The sequence below is a fragment of the Meleagris gallopavo genome, chromosome Z (genome assembly GCF_000146605.3).
Source record: "Meleagris gallopavo isolate NT-WF06-2002-E0010 breed Aviagen turkey brand Nicholas breeding stock chromosome Z, Turkey_5.1, whole genome shotgun sequence".
In the NCBI taxonomy this organism is placed as follows: Eukaryota; Metazoa; Chordata; class Aves; order Galliformes; family Phasianidae; genus Meleagris; species Meleagris gallopavo.
The window spans coordinates 24047685-24054801 of record NC_015041.2 but is presented as its reverse complement, the minus strand read 5'-3'; the positions used below and the strand labels follow the sequence as shown (position 1 = coordinate 24054801).

At 41.4% G+C, this 7117-nt stretch overlaps 1 protein-coding gene across 1 annotated transcript in view; it reads right to left on the bottom strand.

Moving 5' to 3' along the window:
• KANK1 (KN motif and ankyrin repeat domains 1) overlaps nt 1-7117 on the bottom strand; it is a 404522-nt gene that overhangs the window by 344087 nt on the left and 53318 nt on the right. The gene's annotated exons all lie outside the window — the stretch shown is intronic.

Sequence of the window (7117 nt, the reverse complement as noted above, 5' to 3'; positions counted from 1 at the left end):
CTGGAACAGGCTGCCCAGAGAGGTTGTGGATGCACTGTCCCTGAAGGTGTTCAAGGTCATACTGGATGGGGCCATGGGCAGCCTGGTCTAGCATTAAATGGGGAGGTTGGCAGCCCTGCCTGTGGCAGGGGGGTTGGAGATTCATGATCCTTGAGGTCCTTTCCAACCCTGGCCATTCTGTGGTTCTGTGATTCTGTGAATTGCGTATATGTACAGACAGATATATACATATATGCACACATATACACACGCACAACTTGTTTGTATCTGGTATCTCTCCGTCCTCACCCTCACCCCATGTATAATGAAGAATAGAACAGCTAAATTTTAACAAGGTCTGTCCATCAGGAAAAAAAAGGAAAAAGCTTTTAAGACTTTGGTTCTGGTTTCCTGGATCAAAGTGGAACATAAAGCTCCCTGCTATATATCCAGTCTAATTTCCCTACAAAGGAGGGTATTTTTAGTGATAATCTTACACTGATTTTAAGCCTTGATAAGTGTTTTGATGAGGAAAGTCCTAACATAGAAATTTTCTCACAGGATTTGTTCCAAAACATGCTGAAGATCTCTTCCCCTACCTCACTCATTTGGAGAAACTACTTATTTTCAGCATTTCATCAAGGATGCATACAGACATAACAAACCCTAGTATCCACCTGCTCATATTCCTCAGAGCAGCAAGTACAGTGCCAAAAAGCAGGTAATGGGAACATCAGTTCATACACATCTATTTGCTTTTACTGAGAAGGAAGATAATAAGCCAAGAATAACCAAAAATGTTGCACGGCAGCATGATACATTAGGATTAAAGAGCTTTCCAAGTACCCTTCCTACTACTACTTTTCATCTCTTAATTTTCTAAAGCCATGTAAATTCCACACTGGGAAATATTACCTTCTACCCTTTGCTCCTCCCCAGTGCACTGGAATGACTTTTATCTTTTCCCTCATAATACAAGACCAAAACAAAGCACATAAGTTACAGTTGAACTTCTGCTGAAATATTTATTGCTAATTATTAATCCATGTTTTGCCCTTTGTTTCTGACAGTGTTTCTGACAACTAGTAGTAACGTACTGCCAAGAAACTGAAGCAAAACGGCATGCTGATGTTAGAGCCTGCAGTGATACTACAGAGCTGAAAAGGGTATGCTAGGCAAAAGTTTTCTCAAGTAAAATTTTTGCTTTCCATTCTCTATTTTTAAACAATGTTATATTTCTTACATATGTGTACTATTTTTCTTTATTTCTCTACTCAAAAGAGCCATTTCCTTCGCAGTGAGGCAGAAGACTGAAGCTCCCTCTTCAACTTTTTCTGCTGAGGAGACACATTCAGAAAAACACACTGAGTTTTAATGTGTACAAAAGTGCAAAGTACAAACCAGTTGCAGTTTACCTCTACTGGTACAGAATTACTGGTACAAAATACCAGCTTGTGAGTAGAACAACTTCTCCAACACACTGAAAGATAACAGCTTCATTCAATAAGTCAGAAAAATGGAAAAAGGAGAAAAGCTACCAGGCAGTGCTTAGGTAAAGTTTGTGAACAGACACATTACATAATGCAGTGTTGAAAACAGCGTGCAAATTCTTCAATCAAAGACTTAAAATAAGTAAAACTTACTTATGCAACTGAATACAATGAAAGTATTAATTTTTGCTATATGATAATTATTTCACAGCACATCTAGAATGAGGAAAAAATCATGAAAAAGAAGAAAGGCATAGGTGACGTTCACATCCAGATGTACTAAAAGACCGCAGTTCCTGCTGCCATCACAATGAGCACTGACTGATATCAATATAGGACATTACAAAGAATGAGAAATGCTGAGTTAGGTCACACATCAAAATAAAGTTCTTCAAGAGTGAAAGCCAGCACCAGTTCCCTTCTAACTATAGCTTAAATTCATCATACGGCTGCTCAGGCTCACGAGCCTACACGGACACATGGACAGGCGCTATTTTCATGAGCAGCTGTGAAGTAAGGCCCACTCCTTAAAAGCCATCTTCAAGAGAGATAAATGGCACTTGGATAGCAAATTTCCTCTGAAATCATATTCACTTCACCCTGTCCCTTCTCCCACCAAAACAATTTGAAACTAGATGGTAAGCAAGGACCAATGTAAGCTGCTGCTGGGTCAGCCCTAGTAGGCACTGCATAGCTCCCAAGTTGATGTGCAGGATGGCAAGGCTGTTTCCCATTCTCTCAAGATCTGTCAGCACACATCCTGCCCCTCAGGACCTGAGAGGCATCACTGCAGCAATATGAGTAAGTAGTGAAGAACCATTCAAAAGCAATAGTGATAACTCACCAAAAAATCCACCCTAATCTCTAAAATTTAATACGCATGTAGTGCTTTTATCTGCAAATATAAATTTAATCTCATTGGTAAAAGTTGATACATATTTCAAGTTAGTGTTGATTCACGATGGTGAAGGACCACGGCTACCATCTAAAGGCTGATTTCTCCCTGTGAACAGCTTTCAAGGTCTTAGTTGCAGTAGAAGTATATATTGCAGACTGAGTTTTTAGATAATTAGAAGTTAAATGTTAACCAGTTTGTCTGTTTCTAAAGGAAGGAGAAAACAAAACGAGAGACAACAAGCAGCATAAAGATATTAGGGCACTCCTTCAAAAAGACTGTTAGTTTCACCCATTCAGCTTATAGTGCAAAATGCTGTAAAAACATGTTTCACAAGCCACTGTGCTCATCTGTGTCATAATCGTTAGGAGGATGACACATTCTTGAGCTCTTTCCTGCACGGTGCTGAGAGGTGCTAAGTGTTACCAATATGAGCTGCTGCAAAGCTGAGCACCGTGCAGAGCTCATCTCAACCGAATCCAGAACAGGGCCACTGGCAGCCAACCTCTCTCCACAACACTTAAATCCTGTTTGTGGGCCACTACCTTTGTTACTCAGCTCCTGGTGTCATGGTAGGTGGCTTCTGATCACTGTCAGGTGGAACCTGCAGAGTTTGTTTCCAAATTTGCTACACACTCTTAATGGGCATAGCAGCTATTAAAGACTGATGGGGAACAGACATCAGACTGCAAAAACGCAACTGGCCCCGGGGGATATCGCACTGGCTCGCACTTATTGCAGGCATGGGTGGAAATTTGCATTGGCTGGAAGTAGGAGGAATAATTAACAGGAATAAAAGATATCCAAATCTCTCTGTGAGTGCATTTCAATTATTTCCTGCCAACTCTCTCACAGCAACCTCTAATTCTAGACAAGATTATTTATTAATTGCATTGATTTAATTTATTGTCTTTATTTCCTAATCAGTCTATTCTTGACCTTATCAGATGTGCTGATTAAAGGAATGTTATTTAAGCATATTGTGAAGTCTGCCTGCAGCAGACTTGTATTAGTTTTAACAAATTCTCTTTAGAAAAATTCTGAGTCTTTATATAGGTACAATCAGGCAAATATCTTTGCTGTTGGCTAGATGGCAGTTCCTGCCCCTACACCACAGGTGCTGCAGTAGCAGCACAATTCCAAGTAAAACTGGATGAGGAGATGAATATCAAATGAAGAGGCATAACATTTTTGGCAGGAAGATTTCCTACCCACATACAGAGACTCCTCAGTTGATGAGGGGCTGGAATGATGAGGATCTTGTTTGAATTTCAACAGGTATGACTCCACTAAAGCTGTTGCACCATATTTAGAAAGTAATCTTACCAGTAATCTTACTAGTAACCTGCTAGATATGCATTCTGCAGCTTTACATTCTTATCAAAAGCCTTTGAGTTTTGGCCCAGCCATCTACAAAATATGCTTTCCTATCTTTTGGGGGTTAAGCCATTATACAAGTAAACTTTTCCCTGAAAAGGCATTTATATGTGACTCTATTTGCTCCATCTCTTTTGCATAGAGAATATACAACTGTGGCATTTCCTAAATTCAGATCACTTGATTTTGCATACCTTGATCTTTCAAGACCCAATGTCCCAAACAAACCCTGCTGTCACCAGACATGCCTTCATCTATATGCTGTATGATCTATGTTTTCTTACTGCCTTAGCTAATGGGCAAGGAATGGCTGTAAGACTGATTGAGAAGGCAGAACCTGGATATGGTGGCTCTGTCAGGTGCTGCACTGAGCAGGGCTCAGCAGCAATGCTGGTGGAGTCTCAGCCCCAAGCTGAGGAAGGCAGCTTTTCTAGCTTTAGTCCTTCCTAGGGCAGCTGCAGGAAAACAGCCTATAAGTCTCCTCTGGCTTCAGGAGAAGAGTTTCACAAAAGATGCTAACGGGACATCAACTCATCTCTACCAACTAGCCCCACTTCCAATTACTGCTCTCCAGCCCAGATGTTTCTTTCAGCGTAAGTCAGGGAGCTCATGCTCTGAAAGCTAATGCCAAGTTGCCACGGTTTCACAGGGTGGCATGGAGAATGCTAAAATAAGCAAGTACAGGATGCAGAACACCTAACTTTCCCATGCATTAGCAATAGAAGTGTATGAGCACTGATGCCAGCTAACTGGTAAGGAACTGCTTCAGGAAATTCACAGTAGTGCCAAGCCTGGGCTCAGGGCTGCAACTACAGCTCCTAGGAACAGCATGGCTCACCGTGTAACAACACTGAAGGTATCTAAACTGCCCAACAACTGACAGACTGATTGGACACTTATGTGAGGCCAAAAATATCAGAAAAAATTGAAGAGCATTTTATTCCCTCTTTTAAACAGGAAGATGTTAGGTTGTTAGTCTGTGGGGCTTTTTTCCATTTTTTGAGGAGGTGGGAGGTTGGCTTGGACTTACTTTTTTTTCTGCTTGCTTTTAATGGGGTGAGGTGTATTTTTCAGCACCATTCTAAAAGACCTCTCCAACACAGTAAGACTGATTTAGTTAACTTGAAATTATTTCAGAAACGCTCTCCTAGCATTTCCATAAGAAGTTAAAAGTTTAATAGATTTTTAGAAAAACAGGCCATATTTATGCCCTGGAAAATGCTGCCTTGCAACAACAAATCCTCAAAGCTGCTTTCTTTAGCACTGCTCCTCACTTCCGACGCTTGGTCAGTCCTTCTAGCAAAGCATGTAAAGCACTCAACTCAGCCAGCTGCCAGTGCCTCTGGTACTTGCAAGATGCAGCAGCTTAGACAGAGCCATCTTGGTTCCCAACACTTCTGAACAAACAAAGGTGAGGGGGTGCAGCAAGAGAGAGAGAGAGAGAATATACATGTACGTATATAAGACATGCACATTCATAATGTGTTTTGTGCTTTTTCCTAAAAGAAAGACATTGAGGCCCTGAAGCATGTCCAAAGAAGGGCAAAGCTGTGAAGGGTCTGGAGCACAAGTCTTACGAGGAGTGACTGAGGGACCTGGATTGTTCAGTCTGGTGAAGAGAAAGCAGCGGAGAGATCTCACTGCAGGTTTACCATTCCTAAAGGGAGCTTATAAACAGGAGGGAAATCAACAGGTTGGATGGGACCCTGGGCAGCCTGGTCTAGTATTAAATGTGGAGGTTGGTGGCCCTGCCTGTGGGGGTGGGAGGGGTTGGAGATTGATGATCCTCGAGGTCCCTTCCAACCCGGGCGATTCTGTGATTCCGTGATTTTTACATAGGAAATAATGATAGAACAAGGGAGAACAGTTTTAAACTAAAAGAGGGGAGATTTACATTAGATGTCAGGGGAAGTTTTTCACTGAGAGGGTGGTGAGGCACTGGTGCAGGCTGCCCAGAGAGGTTATGGATGCCCCATCACTGGAAGTGCTCAAGACCGGGTTGGATGGACCCCTGGGCAGCCTTACCTGGTGAGTGAAAACCCTGCCCATGGCAAGGGAGTTGGAACTAGATTATCTTTGAGGTCCATTTCAACCCAAGCCATTCTGTGATTCTAATATCATATACTGTAAAATGGTGAATAATTAACATAAAGGTAGAAATGACCAGAAATGTCATTTTCCAGCATTGTGGCTGGTGCTTCAGGAAACACTCTGCTCTCCTTCAGTCAGTTCAAACTAGTTCAACCAACAATGAAAATGTCCTAAAAATCTGTGCTAAAAGCACCAGGAAGTCTTCTGTGGGATAAATGAAGTTATCCTTCCAGAAGCTTCACTACCACAAGAAACCACTCATCAGTAAGACAGCTGTACAACTCAAGCTTTCCTTTGCTGCTGGTTAAAACACGTAAGTTTAGCAACTGTTCCTGTCAAAAAAATTCTTCCTTTGTTACTCACAGAAATATGTGACTTAAAGCACTTAAAACAGCCCAGTGGTTACTGCATAATGCAAACCAGTTATTACCCAATTTTCTGTAACTTTTATATTATAGTATGCTTGTATTCCCATTTATCTTTGGTAGACCACAACCTTTTCATCATCACTGTTAGTTTTTTCTAAGGTCATATGCTGGTCTAAATTTGGAGGATGCTTTTGTTTGTTTGAAATAAAAAGCAGTGATTCTTAATAAGCAGCCCTGGGAAACAAATACTGTAGAGTATACTGGTGGAAGAGTTCTGAAAAGACAGGGATCTCCTAGATGGAATCCAGCAGAGAGCGACAAAGAAGATAAAGGGAGCGGAGCATCTCCCATGAGGAAACACTGAGTAACCTGGGTCTGTCCAGCTGGGGAAAAGACAACTGAGAAGGGATCTGAGTAATGTTTATAAATGTCTAAAGGGAAGTGGGAGGCAAATGGATGAGGCAAGGCTCTTCTCAGTGGTGCACAGTGATAGGACAAGGAGGAATGGCCTAAATCTTGAATGTAGGAAGTTCCATACCAACATGCGGAAGATTAACTTCTTTATGGTAAGGGTGATGGAGCACAGGAACAGGCTGCCCAGAGAGGCTGTGGAGTCTCCCTTCATGGAGATGAATATTCAAGACCCATCTGGATGCCTACTTGTGTGACCTATTGTAAAGCACCTGCTTTGGACTCAGTGATTTCTTGAAGTTCCTTCCAAACCTCACAATTCTGTACTTTCTTAATTTTTTCTATGAAACATATCATTGTTTATTCATTTCAGAAGGACAGCAAGATACTTACATAAATGTAAACTGAACTTATCGTTTATTGTGGCTGCATCCTGCTTATCTATCTCAAAACAAAACAGTAAGTATATCAGTTTGTTTTATTAAGCAAAATCCTGGCCATTAAAA